Source organism: Heterodontus francisci, chromosome 2 (assembly GCF_036365525.1).
Source record: "Heterodontus francisci isolate sHetFra1 chromosome 2, sHetFra1.hap1, whole genome shotgun sequence".
In the NCBI taxonomy this organism is placed as follows: Eukaryota; Metazoa; Chordata; class Chondrichthyes; order Heterodontiformes; family Heterodontidae; genus Heterodontus; species Heterodontus francisci.
In genome coordinates, this window is record NC_090372.1 from 19,137,823 (window position 1) to 19,156,778 (window position 18,956).

The 18,956-nt window shown below is 43.3% G+C and overlaps 1 protein-coding gene across 2 annotated transcripts in view; it reads left to right on the forward strand.

The window, feature by feature from the left end:
• The first annotated feature begins 6,132 nt into the window (after nt 1–6,132).
• The window catches only part of exoc2 (exocyst complex component 2), a 332,668-nt gene continuing 319,844 nt past the window's right edge, over nt 6,133–18,956 (forward strand). For both annotated transcript variants that reach the window (XM_068055321.1, XM_068055329.1), the window contains exon 1: nt 6,133–6,219. The gene's annotated coding sequence lies outside the window, so the exon portion shown is untranslated. The remainder of the gene's footprint in view (nt 6,220–18,956) is intronic.

Sequence of the window (18,956 nt, forward strand, 5' to 3'; positions counted from 1 at the left end):
TTCATATGCCCCGAGGATAGCATTTTTGGTCAGTTCATTATTTGATGACCTTTCATCTGGCAACAGGGAATAAACCTCATGGGCTTTTCCAGTTAACTTGCTTTATAGTAAAAGGTATCAACAGACCATTTTAGCTGCCTTGCCAGTTTCTCAAAGAACACAAAAAATTCTTCCACATCCTTCTCATTGAATTTTGGCATTAGTTGAGCTAATTTTAACAATTTTGTACCCAGCCCTGAATTATGCTCCTCCATATTGGCCATGCTTTCAATGGGGTTACTCTGTCGCCCCCTAGTTAACTCAAGCTGCTTCAACTCTCTCTCTTCGCATTCCTTCCGGAATATTCTTTCTCTCTCCCTCTCCTCAAATTCACGTTTCCTCTATTCCAATTGTATCTTTGCTCACAATACCCTGTCGGAGTCTGCTTTTAACCCTGTTTCTGCTTCTTCAGATTCATGGGAAAAATGGTTGGCCACTAGCCTTAGGAGTTCAGACTTCCTAGCCATGCCACGTACAGTGATCCCACACTGCTCAGCCATTTTCCTCAACTCCTCCCAAAAACAGTGCTTTTAACTTATCCCAAGTTACATCATCCTGGCTTGGCGAGCTACTAGCTTCAGTTGCAGACATGTTAGTTTCCAAGCACACACAACCACAAGAAAACCTGTATTGAAATCTTGCTCTTTTTTGACTGGGAACAATTTGGCTTCCCACTTCCAATTTCTCATTTGTCTGTGAGTCAATTCCGGAAGCTAGCACCCAAATTTCTGTTACGACCAGGTGAGAAAGAGGTCTAGGGTTCCCTTTCAGCCTTCACCTGGTCTGACTGTAACAGGGTTTAATTTTAAACACACCGTCTTTTTAGCTCCCCCTTCTTCACCACTTTCCAATTATAAGGTAAAGAAACCAGCACAAACAGGGTTTCTTAAGTTTAAAGAAGAAAAGTTGAAATTCATTAAACCTAAACTCTAATTCAGTTAATGCCTATGGATACACAACGCGCCCACGCTAGCATGCACACGTGATACACACATGCAGATAGAGACAGAAAGAAAACAGAAGTAATAAAGTGGAAAAGTTTGAGGCAATATCTGAGGAGGTTTTTTTGTGTTAAGGTCCTTCAAGCTCACTGTAGAGTCCTTGATTGTCAGTCGATCTTGCTTTTCGTTGGGGCCCAGTATTCTTCCCTGTAGGAGACCTTGTTCCCTGTAGGAGACTTTTCTCTCTTGGGATTTATGGGTCCTCAGTGGATTCAGAGGCTTGTGAGAAAGAGATGGAAGCAGACAGACAGGAGAGGTTGTGGCGAGCCAGCCAGGAGAGATCTTCTCAGTCCAGGAGCATTCTGCTTTTTTGCCCAAACTGTTTGGACAAATTCAAAAAAACTCAGGTTGCCCAGCAGGTTAGTCATGTGACTAGCTGGTGTGACCATGTCTGTTTGTGTATTTGGACATCTTAGCAGTCAACCTGGAATGCAAGCTCCCCCACCTTCAACGTCTGGTGATCAAAAATCCATTGTGGGTTGAACGTGTCAGGGAATGGCTGCTTTGTCCTTCCAAACACTGAATATGCAAATATATTTTCCAGCCACGGCTGATCTGTTTAACAAGTCCCTTCTTCAGTAACAGTTTAAAATCAATGTTTATGACTAAATTAATGTGCCTCATTCTTGGCAGGTGGGGCCTAGCATGACAATATGCATTGTGACTTAAATCAATTGATCGCCCCCCTTCCTTAACAATTGGTTCAATTAATTTTAGTCTGCATGAAACCTTTGTTGGAATATGCATATACTAATATAGGGGTTTTGACGACTGGGCAACTCTCAACCTCCATAAATTTGCCCAGGCATGCGCCATGGAGAGGTCACTCCATAGTTGCCTCACAGCGACTGAAACAACACGGAAGGCAGCAGTTACGGGTTATAAGTCCAGATAAATTGGCGTAGAAACTGGGCGCCACGGGTTGCCTTTGTCGGTGGGAGAGGTCATTGCACCTCACTGGACAGCTACCGCCCGCCTCAAACCGGGCAGCCCCCGGTCAATAAGGTTCTGTCCCGCCACAGTCTGCCTGCTTCAATGGGTGCTTGGAGCTCAGGGTCATTGCCCGAAAGGTGGACTGATACACCGCACCAAACAACATGAAAAAAGGAAAGAAGGTACCAGCCCTTCGCTTTGCAAGCTGGAACGTCAGAACTATGTGTCCTGGCCTGTCGGAAGACCTTACACAAATCAACGATTCTCGGAAGACCGCCATCATTAACAACGAGCTCAGTAGACTCAATGTGGACATTGCAGCACTTCAGGAGACTCGCCTCCCCGCGAGTGGCTCTCTAGCAGAGCAAGACTACACCTTCTTCTGGCAGGGCAGGGATCCTGAAGAACCAAGACAGCATGGAGTGGGCTTCGCCATCAGAAACTCCTTGCTCAGCATGATAGAGCCTCCCTCAAATGGCTCGGAACGCATACTGTCCATCCGACTGCTCACCACCTCTGGTCCAGTACACCTACTCAGCATCTATGCTCCAACACTCTGTTCCGCACCTGAAGCTAAAGACCAGTTCTATGAACAACTCCATAACATCATTAGCAGCATCCCCAACACCGAACACCTATTCCTGCTGGGGGACTTTAATGCCAGGGTTGGGGCCGACCATGACTCATGGCCCTCCTGCCTTGGGCGCTATGGCGTTGGAAGGATGAATGAGAACGGGCAGAGACTGCTTGAGTTGTGTACCTATCATAACCTCTGCATCACCAACTCGTTCTTTCACACTAAACCCTGTCACCAGGTTTCATGGAGGCACCCAAGATCACGTCGTTGGCACCAGCTAGACCTCATTGTCACAAGGCGAGCCGCCTTAAACAGTGTTCAAATCACACGCAGCTTCCACAGTGCGGACTGCGACACCGACCACTCCCTGGTGTGCAGCAAGGTTAGACTCAGACCAAAGAAGTTGCATCATTCCAAGCAGAAGGGCCACCCGCGCATCAACACGAGCAGAATTTCTCACCCACAGCTGTTACAAAAATTTCTAAATTCACTTGTAACAGCCCTTCAAAACACTCCCACAGGGGATGCTGAGACCAAGTGGGCCCACATCAGAGACGCCATCTATGAGTCAGCTTTGACCACCTACGGCAAAAGTGCGAAGAGAAATGCAGACTGGTTTCAATCTCATAATGAAGAGCTGGAACCTGTCATAGCCGCTAAGCGCATTGCACTTTTGAACTACAAGAAAGCCCCCAGCGATTTAACATCCGCAGCACTTAAAGCAGCCAGAAGTACTGCACAAAGAACAGCTAGGCGTTGCGCAAACGACTACTGGTAACACCTATGCAGTCATATTCAGCTGGCCTCAGACACCGGAAACATCAGAGGAATGTATGATGGCATGAAGAGAGCTCTTGGGCCAACCATCAAGAAGATCACCCCCCTCAAATCTAAATCGGGGGACATAATCACTGACCAACGCAAACAGATGGACCGCTGGGTTGAGCACTACCTAGAACTGTACTCCAGGGAGAATGCTGTCACTGAGACTGCCCTCAATGCAGCCCAGCCTCTACCAGTCATGGATGAGCTGGACATACAGCCAACCAAATCGGAACTCAGTGATGCCATTGATTCCCTAGCCAGCGGAAAAGCCCCTGGGAAGGACAGCATTACCCCTGAAATAATCAAGAGTGCCAAGCCTGCTATACTCTCAGCACTACATGAACTGCTATGCCTGTGCTGGGACGAGGGAGCAGTACCCCAGGACATGCGCGATGCCAACATCATCACCCTCTATAAAAACAAAGGTGACCGCGGTGACTGCAACAACTACCGTGGAATCTCCCTGCTCAGCATAGTGGGGAAAGTCTTTGCTCGAGTCGCTCTGAACAGGCTCCAGAAGCTGGCCGAGCGCGTCTACCCTGAGGCACAGTGTGGCTTTCGTGCAGAGAGATCGACTATTGACATGCTGTTCTCCCTTCGTCAGATACAGGAGAAATGCCGTGAACAACAGATGCCCCTCTACATTGCTTTCATTGATCTCACCAAAGCCTTTGACCTCGTCAGCAGACGTGGTCTCTTCAGGCTACTAGAAAAGATCGGATGTCCACCAAAGCTACTAAGTATCATCACCTCATTCCATGACAATATGAAAGGCACAATTCAACATGGTGGCTCCTCATCAGAGCCCTTTCCTATCCTGAGTGGTGTGAAACAGGGCTGTGTTCTCGCACCCACACTTTTTGGGATTTTCTTCTCCCTGCTGCTTTCACATGCGTTCAAATCTTCTGAAGAAGGAATTTTCCTCCACACAAGATCAGGGGGCAGGTTGTTCAACCTTGCCCGTCTAAGAGCGAAGTCCAAAGTACGGAAAGTCCTCATCAGAGAACTCCTCTTTGCTGACGATGCTGCTTTAACATCTCACACTGAAGAATGCCTGCAGAGTCTCATCGACAGGTTTGCGTCTGCCTGCAATGAATTTGGCCTAACCATCAGCCTCAAGAAAACGAACATCATGGGGCAGGATGTCAGAAATGCTCCATCCATCAATATTGGCGACCACGCTCTGGAAGTGGTTCAAGAGTTCACCTACCTAGGCTCAACTATCACCAGTAACCTGTCTCTAGATGCAGAAATCAACAAGCGCATGGGTAAGGCTTCCACTGCTATGTCCAGACTGGCCAAGAGAGTGTGGGAAAATGGCGCACTGACACGGAACACAAAAGTCCGAGTGTATCAGGCCTGTGTCCTCAGTACCTTGCTCTACGGCAGCGAGGCCTGGACAACGTATGCCAGCCAAGAGCGACGTCTCAATTCATTCCATCTTCGCTGCCTTCGGAGAATACTTGGCATCAGGTGGCAGGACTATATCTCCAACACAGAAGTCCTTGAAGCGGCCAACACCCCCAGCTTATACACACTACTGAGTCAGCGGCGCTTGAGATGGCTTGGCCATGTGAGCCGCATGGAAGATGGCAGGATCCCCAAAGACACATTGTACAGCGAGCTCGCCACTGGTATCAGACCCACCGGCCGTCCATGTCTCCGTTATAAAGACGTCTGCAAACGCGACATGAAATCGTGTGACATTGATCACAAGTCGTGGGAGTCAGTTGCCAGCATTCGCCAGAGCTGGCGGGCAGCCATAAAGACAGGGCTAAATTGTGGCGAGTCGAAGAGACTTAGTAGTTGGCAGGAAAAAAGACAGAGGCGCAAGGGGAGAGCCAACTGTGCAACAGCCCCAACAAACAAATTTCTCTGCAGCACCTGTGGAAGAGCCTGTCACTCCAGAATTGGCCTTTATAGCCACTCCAGGCGCTGCTTCACAAACCACTGACCACCTCCAGGCGCGTATCCATTGTCTCTCGAGATAAGGAGGCCCAAAAGAAAGAAAAAAAAAGAATATAAGCTAAAATAAATGGGTAGATATGTGCAAGGAGGCGAATGGAGAAAACTGTTAGGGAAATTGACAAAAAATGTGTTTAATATTTTATATATAAATATTATCATTATGAGACAATAATTTGGCTCCTCGGTGACCGGACCCTTTCTTCACTAGATGATAATTTGGTTCCTCAGTGAACAGACCATAACATAGTGAGATGATTAAAACAAAGATTTTAAAAAATATATAGCGCCTTTCACAACCACAGGATGTCTCAAAATGCAACCAAACAAGGAAGTACTTGCTGAAGTGTAGTCTCTATTGTAATTTAGGAGTTGAGGCAGCCAATTTGCACACAGCCAGCTCCCATAAACAGCAGTGTGGGAATGACCAGATAATCTGTTTTTGCGATGTTGTTTGAAGGATAACTATTGGCCGGGTCACCAGGAATAACTCTACTACTCTTTTCCGAAATAGTGCTGTGGGATCTTCTACATCCACCTGAGAGGGAAGATGAGGCCTCGGTTTAACATCGCAGCTGAAAGATGGCATCTCCAACAGTACCACACTCTCTCGGCACTGCACTGAAATGTCAGCTTAAATGTGAGTGCTGGTCTCTACAATTGAACTTAAACTCACGACTGTTTGACTCAGAGGTGAAAGTGCTGTCAACTAAGTCACAGGTGTCACTCCACTTGGTTTCAGTGATCACAACCAAATAGCATGAGGCGATCACGTGGCTCCTCAGTGACCCGGACGTAATTTGGAGCCTGAGCCGGATGTTGTTTCTCTGGCGGCTGCTCTGGAGGAGAGCGAGTGACAGCGGTGGAGTGAGTGAATGGGTGAGTCGGGGGAATCCGCCCGCTTTCATGTTGTTGACAATAAGTGCAAACAGGCCCCCGGGGGCGATGGTTACCGGTGTGGCTGGTGGCAGGGCCCGGCTTGCGCTGTGTGTTGGATCTCCGGCAGCCAGTTTGATGTCGTGCCTCCTGCACCGGCCGGAAACAGGCGGTTGGCTTCGAGCTCCTTTTAAATGGGACGGGGAATGGGAGCGAGAGGGGACAGAGTTAGACTCCAGCCCAGCGTGAGGGCCAGCTCCCTGTTCTGCATTGCACACTTGTTTTAACCTTCAAACAGATAAATTAGCTGGATTGAAGATCTGGCTAGTGCTGCCCTAGATATTGTACAGTGCCCCAGCGAATGGGAGTGTACTGACAGGTTCAATTTAGTATGTGCAAGTGCTTCATATTCGGTGTTTTGAAAGTGGGTGACTGATTCACTGTCTAATCATTTGATTAAACTCGCGGCAGTCTGACTTAAGGAGTAGATAAGTACCATTGAAACTCGTTGTGTGAACGTTGGACTTACAATTACTGGAGACTTGGCAAGTTAGTTGTAATGATTTGTATTAAGTGATAAAACTTTAAAGTACCCTTGGTTGCCTGTCATTTGGGGAGAGATGTATATTTTTTAATTTTCAGACTGATGGCACTTTATGTAATTTCTATGCTGGTTTACTTTAATTGCTAGCTTACTGCTGTGATTTTTGGGGGTTTTAAACCCAATTAAAAAAAAAAGTAACTACTTCTTGCTAGAAAACACTATTTAAAATTATTCTTAATGTTTAACGTAAGGGGTATTGGTAAGAATATGTTTCGTCAATGAGTTCTCCTGATCACTACACCTGGGAGAAATAACTGCCTAGTTTGGGGACATACATAATGAGGAAACTGATTATTCTGTATGCCTGTACAGTGTGTCACCACATAGATATATGGAATTGTAATGTGAAAAGCCTATCCATTATATACAATGAGAACAGCTTTTGTTAGTTGACCTGTCTGCAGTCTTTGACATAGTTGACCACACCATCATCCTCCAGTGCCTCCTTATCCAGCTAGGTGGGACTGTACTCACCTGGTTGCATTTTATCTATCCAGTCGTAGCTAGAGAATCACCTGTGATGGCTTCTTTTCTCACTCCCACACTGTTACCTCTGGTGGCCATCAAGGAACTACCCTAGGCCCCATCCTATTTTTCATTGATATGCTACCCCTCGACAACATCATTGAAAACACAGTGTCAGTTTCCACACGTATGCTGACGACACCTCCACTATCTCTAAATTATCATGCTGCTTGTCCAACATCCAGTACTGGATGAGCAGAAATATCTTCCAACTAAATATTGGAAAGGCTGAAGCCATTGTCTTTTACCTTGCCATTAATTCGTTCTCTAGCCAGTGTCTCCATTCCTCTACCTGACAACTGTCTGAAGCTGAGCCAGACTCTTGGTAACCTTGGTTCTGTATTCGACTTCAAGCTGAGGTTCCAACCACATATCCGCACAACCGCCTATTTCAACCTCCATAATATTGCCTGACTTTGCCCCTGTCTCAGCTCATCTGCTGCTGAAACCCGCATTCATGCCTTTGCTACCTTTAGACTTACTATTCCAGAGCACCCCGGCTGACCTCCCATCTTCCACTCACCATAAACTTGAGCTCATCCAAAACTCTGCTGCCCATGTCTGAATGCACACCAAGTATTGATCACCCTTTGACCCTGTGCTCGCTGCGCTACGTTGGCTCCTGATTAAGCAACGCTTCGATTTTAAAATTCCCATCTTTGTTTACACGTCCCTCCATGGCCTCGCCCCTCCCTATCTCTAACCTCCTCCAGCCCTATAAAGCTCTGAGATGTCTACGTTTCTCCAACTTTGGCCTGTTGTGCACCCCAGTTTTAATCATCTCAGATGCTGAGGCCATAAGTTGTGGAATTCCCTCGCTACCTCTCTTTCCTCCTTTAAAGATGCTTCTTAAAACCTACCTCTTTGACCAAGCTTTTGATCACCTGCCCTAATATCTCTGTGTCTCGATTTCAAATTTTGTTTGATGTCCTTGTGAACCACCTTGGGACATTTTGCCATGTTAAAATTGCAATATAAATGCATGTTGTAATGACTTCAATAGATTTATTAAACTGTATTAAAGGTTTTGGAAAAGTGTAATCTATTGAATCTACCCATACAATGGAAGATCAATCATAGTTTGAGCAATATTGATGTACAGTCCAGTTGCTCTCAGAAATCAATCTTTTGATAACTGTACAGTTGACAGATGTCAAAATGTCATGGAGTGTTTTGGTAGCTGCATTAAGACAATATCTAAGAAATTAACCTTGCTTAGTATAAGGGTGGCAGGATCATTGGGACTTCCAGAAATTGTAGGTTGGTTGGAAATTTGGACTTCCCTATAATTAGCTTGAGTTTTAAGTTATTGAAAATAATGTATTAAACCTGTTAATCATTGTGCCTGTCTGTTTACAAAATAACAAACCAGTTATTTTTTTTTTGAAAAAGGGACCATTTACTGTTGAGGGGAAAGGCCATACAGCTAACCTAATTAGACTGTGACACTGTAAATATTCAAAGGGAATTTGTTTCAAGGGATGTGATTTTCAGGAGTGTTTGACAGCTCTTTTTTTTTTCTTGAGTTGTTAACAAACAAATAAACTGGTCCATTGCTGGTTCACATGGTATGTAAAAAAAGGCCTTCTCTTTCCATATATGAAATAGTGTGCCAAACATTTTGTCATGATAGGTCTCCTTGCATGGACGTGAATCAAATTTTGACTGTTTCCAATTTTGGTTTAATTAAATGGATGCAGTTGTAATTTCCTAAGTGCTTTAACTTGAAATATTTTTAATATGTGATAAATCAGCCTTTTCTGCAGATCTATAAGAGCAATGAATAAATTTGCACTTCACAAATTCAGGAAGCTATGCTGAATAAAGTTGTACTCCAGTTTATGTATTTTGTGCTAATGTGATTGGAACGTTTAACAACTTCCAAATCTTTGTCAATTATTCTATTGTGTGATAGCATCAAATGACAGAAGCTTAACCATATGTGCTGTCTAAACTTATGTCAGCCATGGCTAAGTTGGTAGCACTCTTGCCTCTGGTCATAAGGTTCCAGGTTCAAGTCCCACTCCAGGGCTTGAGTATAAAAATCAAGCCTGACACTCCAGTACAGTACTAAGAGAGTGCTGCACTGTCGGAGGTGCCGTCTTTTGGATGAGGCGTTAAACCAAGGCTCGATCTGCCTATTTAGGTGGATGTAAAAGACCACCTCCAGGCGCTTACCCATTGTCTCTCGCGATAAGGAGGCCAAAGAAGAAAAAGATCCCTGCTCTTCTTCGAAATAGTGCCATGGGAAGTTATCCCCGGTGTCCTGGCCAATAGTTATCCCTCAATTAACATCACAAAAACAGATTAGCTGGTCATTACAACATTGCTGTGGGAGTTTGGTGTGCGCATACTGGCTGCCGCGTTTCCTACATTACAACAGTGACTACACTTCAGAAGTACCTCATTAGCTGTAAAGTGCTTTGACATGTCTGGTCATGAAAAGGCTCTGTATAAATGCAAGTGTTTATTTTTTTCTTAAACTTGTAATCTGTATATATGGAACTTAAAATCTTGGTTTTAAAATTTTTCTAAATATGTTAATCCTCTCCTGCACCTACCCCCACCCTCCCAAAAAAGTCAATCCTCGAGTCAATGTGCTTTCTGTGGTCCTACAAAGTCCTGAAATTTGATTGCCACAGCATTTTATACTTTCCATTTTGTAATTAGTAAAATAAGTCTGTGATCTGGTATTTACAATAACTTGCACTTATATATCACCTTTTAATGTAGAAAAAATATTCCAAGTGCTTCAAAAGCATAAGGACAATCTCAGCCAAAGAAGGAGAGGTTAGGAGGGATGACCACCAACTTGGTTAAATTTTATGGAGGTGTTGAAGAAGCAGGAGCTGGAGAGACAGAGGAGCTTGGGAGGGAATTCCAGGGAATTGGACTCGGGCAGTGGAAGGAACAGTGCCACAGGTAGAGCAAAGGGAGGGGCATGCACAAAAGTTTGGGCAAAGGAAGACTGAGTTTGGAAAGTTGTAGGCTTGGAGGAGGTGAGAGAGGTAGAGGATTTAAACACAAAGATGGAAACTTTAAGTTGAGGCACTGGGAGACTGGGTGTCATACAGGAGCAAGGAGCGAGTAGGACATGGTACAGGATAGGATACAGAGTTTTGGATGTGCTAAAGTTTATGAAGGATAGAAGGCTGGCCAGAAGAACAATTGATTAATTGAGTTAGAAGCTAAAGATGTGGATAAGGCTTTCTTTGGCAGATGGGCTAAGGTAAGGTTGGAGCTGAGTGTCATGTTAGAAGTGGAAGTAAGGTTCTTCGTGATAAAGGATGTGGAATCTGAAGCTCGGCTTGGGGGATGAACAGGTTATGTAACCAATGAGGGCATTCCTGCTACAATTAGTAAAACATACGGATTCAGAAAGGGAAGGAGGCCCTGACTTGATCAACCTTTTTTTGGTAAGATGTGACATACCAGGATTGTGAAAGCTGAAAATAGAGATATTTTGTCGAAGCTTTTTGTCTTGCACTCATCAGAACAATTCACAAGAATACCAATGTAAGGGAAGCAACAAATTTATACTATGAGAAGAGAGTGCTGATTGGTTGGCAAGTGGACTCTGATTGGTAGAGGCATTGCCATGGCAAATGCATCAGTTTATGGTGACTGACAGTTAACTGCCAAGCTTGTTTGAAATTTCAACCAGGCAGCTTGACTCTGGTCAAGGCATTGCCTTGAGGAATGAACCAGCGAATGGCTGTCACTTACTTTGTTTAACTGTAAAAGGCGCAGTGTGTGTACATGTTCTTTCTGCCTGCAAAGAACAGGGCCCTGTGTATTAATATATGTAGTTTCCAGTACGTGCAAATGCACCACACTGCATGCCCAACTGACCATCTTAAATTGGTTGTTAGCATAATTCTTAGCACACTGAGTGTTATTTAACAAATGCTGTCCAATTGCAGAATAACATCTAATGTTGGACGCTGTGTTTGAGTTTTGTAAGCACGGGCTGGTTGGGTATGGCCTGTACCTTGCCCATTGTGAACAGCGGAAGGGACATGTTTGATACGATCCGCCAGTCTTTGGGACTTTTGGCCGATATACCTAGCATCTCATTGGCATTGAAATTCATATATTACATTACTCATTTGTGTGACAGGCAGAATGTCTTTGGCTTGACGGTAGCATTCTGTTAGTGGCGAACGCCACACGTGTTGCTACTGCATAGTAGCAGCGTGAAACAGCTAGCTTCACCTGTTGCTCAAATTTTTGAGATACATTACCCTTCCAGGGTAATCTGAAGTAGGCTGGGCAATTTTCAGGGACGAAAATGACGGCCTTAGGCCCCTTCATAAGTTTGTGCGATATACAGCAAGAAATGATCTGATCAGGATGCCTTTGATTCGCCCTATTTCAGCAACAAGCTTGCATGGTGAGCCTTCCGTGCTGTAACCATTCTATGCATCTGTGATTAAGCCATTTAACCTGAACAGTATTTTAGCAATGTGCATTTTTTCCCCCATCTTTTTTTTTACCCCCCTCCCATCTCACTGTTTTTCTGCCACCCTTTAGTAGGGAAATAGGCAGTGGCTGGGTGTAGTAATCTGGGTTGTATCAGTTCCATTCTGGAATTGACTGACAAGGGCTGAATGAGTCCATATTTTGTGCCTCTCAAATGGAGTAGGCAGCTTCTTCATAATGCTCCATCTTGTAGTCTGAGCAAGAACCTCCAATACCTTGGTCAGTAAGGCTGGGTGATTGAGGAAAAGATTCCTTCTGATGATGTGAATGGGCCTACCAGGATCACCTTGCTCTCCTCTCAAAACCTCCTATATGGTTAAAGGATGAGCATCATTTCCAACTTCAGGTTAAGAAAATGCCTGCTGTTTCATTTTATGTTTTATAGTCGCTGAGAGAATTCTTTGTTGAGCTTTTGGTTTCCAGGTCTTTGACCTATGCTTACAATTTTAAAAACATTCTTAGTAATAATCAGGAACATCTGGTCTGTTTAGAAACATGATTAGCACAGATGTTAGCTTTTAGCCTGATGCGGAACTGTACTGAACTTGTCATTGGACCCACGATATATTTATATTTACAATGATCAGACTATCTTTTGCTGTTGTTTTAACCTTTGGGAAATATTAAATTGTCAAGTGTACGCACACTTCATTTACAGTTGCTGGGGTTTCTCAGAAGGTGAATCATTTGTAAGCTAGTCAGATTCAATTTTAGTTCATCAAGTTTAATACTTTGTATGTGTTACTTGCACTACTTGTGTGGTCTGCTAACACCATGAAGTCAAAGTTATTTTTATGGCTGTAGCATTGAAGTTAGGGTTATTTTCACACCCCTTCCTTCTCCACCGCTGTTTTAATTCTATATTAAACTTTCCCTTGTCTTTTTTTATAGATTATTGGAGACTCAAAAATGTGACTTTATAGTTACCGAGCAAATCAAAATTTTAAGTTCCATAGCTTGGTTTACACTTAAAATTTGAGATTTAAAAATGTTTGTTTAATGGGAGCTGTGTGGGGTGGGGGGGTTGTGTGTGTGTGTGCGTGCGCGCGCGCTCAGGCAGTTTTCTTCAAAGATTTATAATTCACAACCAACAACGTTTCCACAAGCGTTGGGATGTAACAGCTGAAAATGTTTAACTTGAATTTTAAGTGTTTTAGGAAGTGGGGGAAGGCCTCACTTTAGAGATAAAAGCATTTTTAAAATCACAGTGTATTATGGTACCATGTGGTGGTGATTGATCCTGCTAAAATTGTATGGGAAAAATGCTTGTAAACATTTTTTCATGTTATCAGGACTCTTGATAACCCCACTCTACTAGGCAGGTTAGTTGCAGGTGGAATAAGAGTCATACATTCAGACACAGTGCATGGTGAGGGAAAGGGAACATTTTTGTCATCTTTAATCTAAAAGATTTTGTCGTTTAGTTTGTTTTTGCTCAATACAGAAAATTTCATATTTTCTGTTCAGTTTTTATTTTTGAATGTGGCGTTCTTTTGAAAGTGTTTCCACTGCCTCAAAATGATACGCAACGATGTAGGAATGTTGAATGCCGATAGTGCAAATGCATTACAATAAGGGTGTGCTACCCTGCCACAGACAGTATTTTTCCATGATTTGATAACTGTCAAAATAATTTCTGATACAGGATCATGAACCCTTTATAATCTGTCATTATTTGTTGATGCTTGCCTCTTGGATGAAGGGTGGAGTGAGGGTGGAATTGGGCAACCATCTTGATTTGGTGGTAGCACTCTCACCTTGGCAGTCAGAAGATTGTGGGCTCAACTTTAGCATGTAATCCAGGCTGACACTGCAGTGCAGTACTGTATTGTTGGAGAAGCTGTCCAGGGAAGATGAGTTGAGATCTCACCATGGCAGCTTGGGAAATTGAATTTAACCTTTTAGGAAAGGAAAGCTGCTGTTTTTGTGCGGGCTGACCTATTCGTGAATGCAGGCCAACACAATTTGCCCTCTGAAATCGTCCAGTAAATTGTATCAAACTGCTAGAAAGGAAAAAAAGGAGTTAAATTGGGCGTGGCTGCAAGTTCGGCATTGAATCAGGATAGGCCAAATGCACTAATACAAAAGTAAAATACTGCAGATGCTAGAAATCTGAAACAAAAACAGAAAATGTTGGAAATGCTCAGCATGTCTGGCAGCATCTGTGCAGAGAGAAACAGAGTTAATGTTTCCGATGTTTGACGAAAGGCCATCGACCTGAAACATTAACTCTGTTTCTCTCTGCACAGATGCTGCCAGATCTACTGAGCATTTCCAGCATTTTCTGTTTCTATACTAGGCCAAATGCGTACCCAGCCCAGAAAACCCTGCAAAGTCGTCCTTGCTAACATCTGGGAACTGATGTCAAAGTTGGGAGAGCTGTCCCAGAGACTAGTCAAGCAACAGCCTGACTTAGTCTTACAAATTCGTACCTATCAGCTAACACCCTTAGCTCATCCATCATTATCCTGTCTCAGCAGTAGATCGGATCCAACAAGATGGGAGGAGGCAGTGGTGTACAGTTGGGAGGGGTGGAGGGGGGTGCAGTGGAGAGACATTGGGTATCCTCAACATTGACTTCACCCCATTAAATCTCATGGCTTTAGGTCAAACGTGGTCAAGGAAGCCTCCTGCTAATTATCACTTACCACCTGCAGCTGATGAATCAGTACTTCTCCATGTTGAACACCATTTGGTGGAAACAGAGAGTAGCATGAGCACTCAAATGTACTCTGGGTGGGGGACTTCAATGTACAACCTTGGTTCAGTGAGGCATGTGGAAAAGCATGCCGGGAGCAGCACCAGACATGCCTGAAAATGCAGTGCCATGAAGGTACAACACAGGGCTACCTGCATGCTAAACAGTGAAAGCAGCATTCACTATATACAGCTAAGTGATCCTACAATAAACAGATCAGGTTAAAGCTCTACAGCCCTGCCACATCTAGTTGTGAATGGTGGTGAACAATTAAGCAACTAATGGAACAACTCCATCCTCAGTTATGGTGGAGCCCAGCATGTGAAAACAAGGCTCAAGTGCTTGCAATGATCCTCAGCCAGAATTACCAAGTGAATTATCCTTCTTGGCCTCTTGCTGAGGCCCCCACCATCATGGATGGCTGTCTGCATCAAATTCAATCCACTCTGTGACATTAAGAAATGGCTGACTGCACTGGACTCTGCAAAATGAATGTGCCCTGACAACATTCTAGCCTGTGTTCCAGAGCTAGTTGTGCACCTAACTATTCTGTTCCAGTACATCTACCAACAATGGAAAATTGTATGCCCTGCCCACAAAATCCAGGACAAATCCAATCCAGCCAATTACTGCCTTGTTACCTACTTCGTCGTCCGCAAAGTGTTAGGAGTTGTGAACAGTGCCATCAAGTAGCACTTAGAACCAGTAACCTGCTCATCGATGCTCATTTGGGTTCCACCAGGATCACTCAACTACAGACTTCATTGCAGCCTTGGTTCAAGCATAGACTGAAAAGGTGAATTCCAGAGGTGAGGTGAGAGTGACTACTCTAGACATCAAGAGGTAGAATTCGACCAAGTGCATCCTAATAAAACTGAAGATAATGGGATCAGGGAGGAAATTTTCCAGTGGCTGGCGTCTTATCTGGCACAAAGGAAGATGGTTGTGGTTGTTGGAGGCTAATTATTTCAGCCCCATGATAATCGGCCACTAGTTCCTCAGGGCAGCAGCCTCAGCCCAATAATCTTCAGCTGCTTCATCAATGACCTTCCCTCCATCATAAAGTCATAATTGAGGCAGTTTGCACAATACTCGTCTCCATTCGCAAGAACTAGACAACATCCAGACTTGGGCTGATAAGTGGCAAGCAAGTTTCATGCCACACAAGTGCCCAGACAATAACCATCTCCAACAAGAGAGAGTCAAACCACTTCCCCATGACATTCAATGATATTGTCATTGTTGAATCCCTCGCTATTAAAATCCTGGGTGTTACCATTGACCAGAAACTTGCTGGACTAGCTGTATAAATACCATGACTGCTAGACAGGTCAAAGGTTAGGTACTCTGCGGCAAGTGGCACATCTCCTGACACGTCAGTGCCCCTCCACCCCAAGTCAGAGCTATGCAGAAATAATCTCCATTTTACGAGATGGGTATAACTCTTAGAATACTCGAAGGTTGACAGGGTCCAAGACAAAGAAGTTTGCTTGGCCAGCTCCTTATCTACTAGCCTAAGTAGCTACTACTTCCACCATTGGTGTACTTTGGATGCAGTTTGTCCCATCTACAGGATGTGCTGCAGAAAGTTGCCAAGGCATATTCGGCATCACCTCCCAAATCTACCTAATAAAATGCTCTGGTAACTCGAGAGCAACCCTTTATCCAATAAAACTGCTCTTGTCAGGCATTTACCTTTTGTCTATTGCCAATATATTGAATGTTTCATTTGCAATTGTGACATTTAACTTAGACTTCTATAGTCCTGTGAATTATAATGTGCAGGGTGTGCTTTTTATATTTTACAAAGCACATTATTGTACTATATGGACTTGTCAGTGCAGGGCAGGAAAATTCCATTTATTAAGCAGTCAGGAAGAAGTTCCTTCCAATTTTTTAATCCTTTATTCTTCACTCCCTCTTTGTTTTTCCTAATTTAATTTTTGCATATGATTAGTTTCTACTCTTGTATTAACTCCGTATCTTTATCAGTTTAGGAAAAAAACATTTTGTTTTTCCCTCATGTTTTCTCCACCAATGGTTCCACTCTCCTGAAGCACTGACTGCAGTGACCTGCCAAGTTTTCTTTAGCAGCATCTCCTAAACCATCACGTCATGGTTCCCCCTGCGCATCCCCCCCCACCCCCCCCGCCAACCACACAACATCCTGATTTGGCTAAATATCGTTGTTTCTTCATTGTCATTATATCAAAATCCTAGAACTCTTTTTCTGAAAGCATTGTGGGAGCAGCTTCACCATATGGGCTGTAGTAGTTTAAGAGCCCATCACCAACCCACCACCTTTAGAAGACAACAGTAGACCAGCAATAAATTGCAGCATTACCCACACCCAGATAATAAATTAAAATAAAAACTGACGTCCCACCTGTTGTTCACGTGGGCGTAGGTGATCCCACGGCTTTATTTGAAGAGGAGCAGGAGCATGCTCCCAGTGTCCTGGCAGTTATACCTCAACCAACACTGTCAAAAGCATATCAATTGTTCTTTTATTTTGTTGTTTATGGGCTTTTGCTGTGTGCAAATTGTCTTGTCATATTTTCCTACATTACAACAGTGACTATACTTCAGAAATTATTCATTGACTGTGTAATTTTTTGGAATGCCCTGAAAGGTGTTATAAGGCAGTGACTTCTATCTCCTATTGCATTCCATTTATGGAAGTTGTAGTGTTCCAGAAATCAGTGGGAATCCTGAGGTAACAGTTCATTCCTTTACGCTAGTAAGTTGTCCTTTGCACGAGTAAAGTTACTTAATCTAGATCTTGGGAAATACTGGCTAAAAGAGGAATGAATACAAATATGACTGTTTGAACCTTCCTTGGAATTGTCACTTAAACTTGTTTATCTTTTAGTTATTTTTGTTTTCTCCCTGTTTCGTATATTGGTTCTGGGATTGAACGGAGGACCCGTTCCTGACATTTTCACTTTGTAAATTGGAGTTGCATGAGAGTGTTATTCCCAGCTTCTAATTTTTCTTCCTCCTTGTGGGGAAGTGCTTTGTATATGCTTGATATTTATTTGTGAAAGGGTGGTTGAAATTGGATGCTCACTGTGTGGGAAATCACTACCATAAACCCATTCTACCAACCTACAGTACAGCACTTCAGCCAAATTAGATTATTATTATGAAAAGTTTTAAAATTAGAGTCTTGTTATGAAAAGTTTACATTCTTTTCCTGTAGTCTATAATGGATTACATTAAAGGTTGTAATAGCAGATGCTAGCATTGAGGATCTTATGCAATTCTGTATATTTGCACTGCACATTTATGTGGTTGGGATCTTTTTTGCACAGAAAAATATGACTAGAGTTGGGGTGCTCTTTGGGTATGTAGAGGGATATGATGAAGTTCAGCCAGCATGGTGTACATGGCATCGCAGTGGGCATCTGGTCTTTTTCACTATAAGATTGACAAAAATGTAAACTCAGCTTTACAAAGTATTCTCAGATTGGAGTATTCCATGGTATTGGAATAATGTGAGAAATAATAGTAGTCACACCTATTTCTAGCCATCTTTTTTAACAAAATATCCCATGTGGCAATATTGTTTCTCAATGTTCCATTGTTTTGCACCACCTAAAACCTGTGTGAGATGAAATAGGTGAAGGTGAGATATTGCTTATTAAGGATGACCTGATAACACTTTAAGGTTGGATAGGACAAAGTTTTAGTTAAGTATCTCCTGTTCTATATGCTTACACTATTGTAACCTTGAACTACAAATTGGCATGCAAAGAGAAAAGAAGTTGAAGGCCAAAGTGATGCCCAAGACTTTTACATATGAAGAACATGGAAATTCTACAAGCTTTAACAGAGGGAAAGAATGAAAATATCAAGGTTGCAGAGTTATTTTGCATTAGCCTGCCAGTTAGTGGTCCATTACTAGCAGTCACCGTGTCCCAACAACATTGTATGATGGACTTCAAGATGACAAATAAATGGGTATGGAGATGATGGCGATGCCGCAACATTTAACTGCAAGATATCTATATTAAAATAGGTGCCATGGATTTAGGACTTGTGGATGGCTGATGGGTAGGTTTACTTTTTCTTTCCTGGTATGAGCCATGAACATTTTTGACGTTGGTGAATAGACCTCTTTTGGTCTAGAGTACCTGATAAGATCTTGCATTTCTGGAGATGTGGACAGGTGGCAAGATAAGTAAGAAATTTAGTGGTTCTGCTACTGTGTGCGAACATAGGTGGCAGTGGTAAGATCATTTATTTCATAAGGAAAATCCCAAGGCTTTTTATACATATATAAAGAGCAAGAGGGTAACTAGGGAAAGGGTTGGCCCACTCAAGGACAGATAAGGGAATCTATGTGTGGAGCCAGAGGAAATGGGCGAGGTACTAAATAAGTACTTTGCATCAGTATTCACCAAAGTGAAGGACTTGGTGGATGATGAG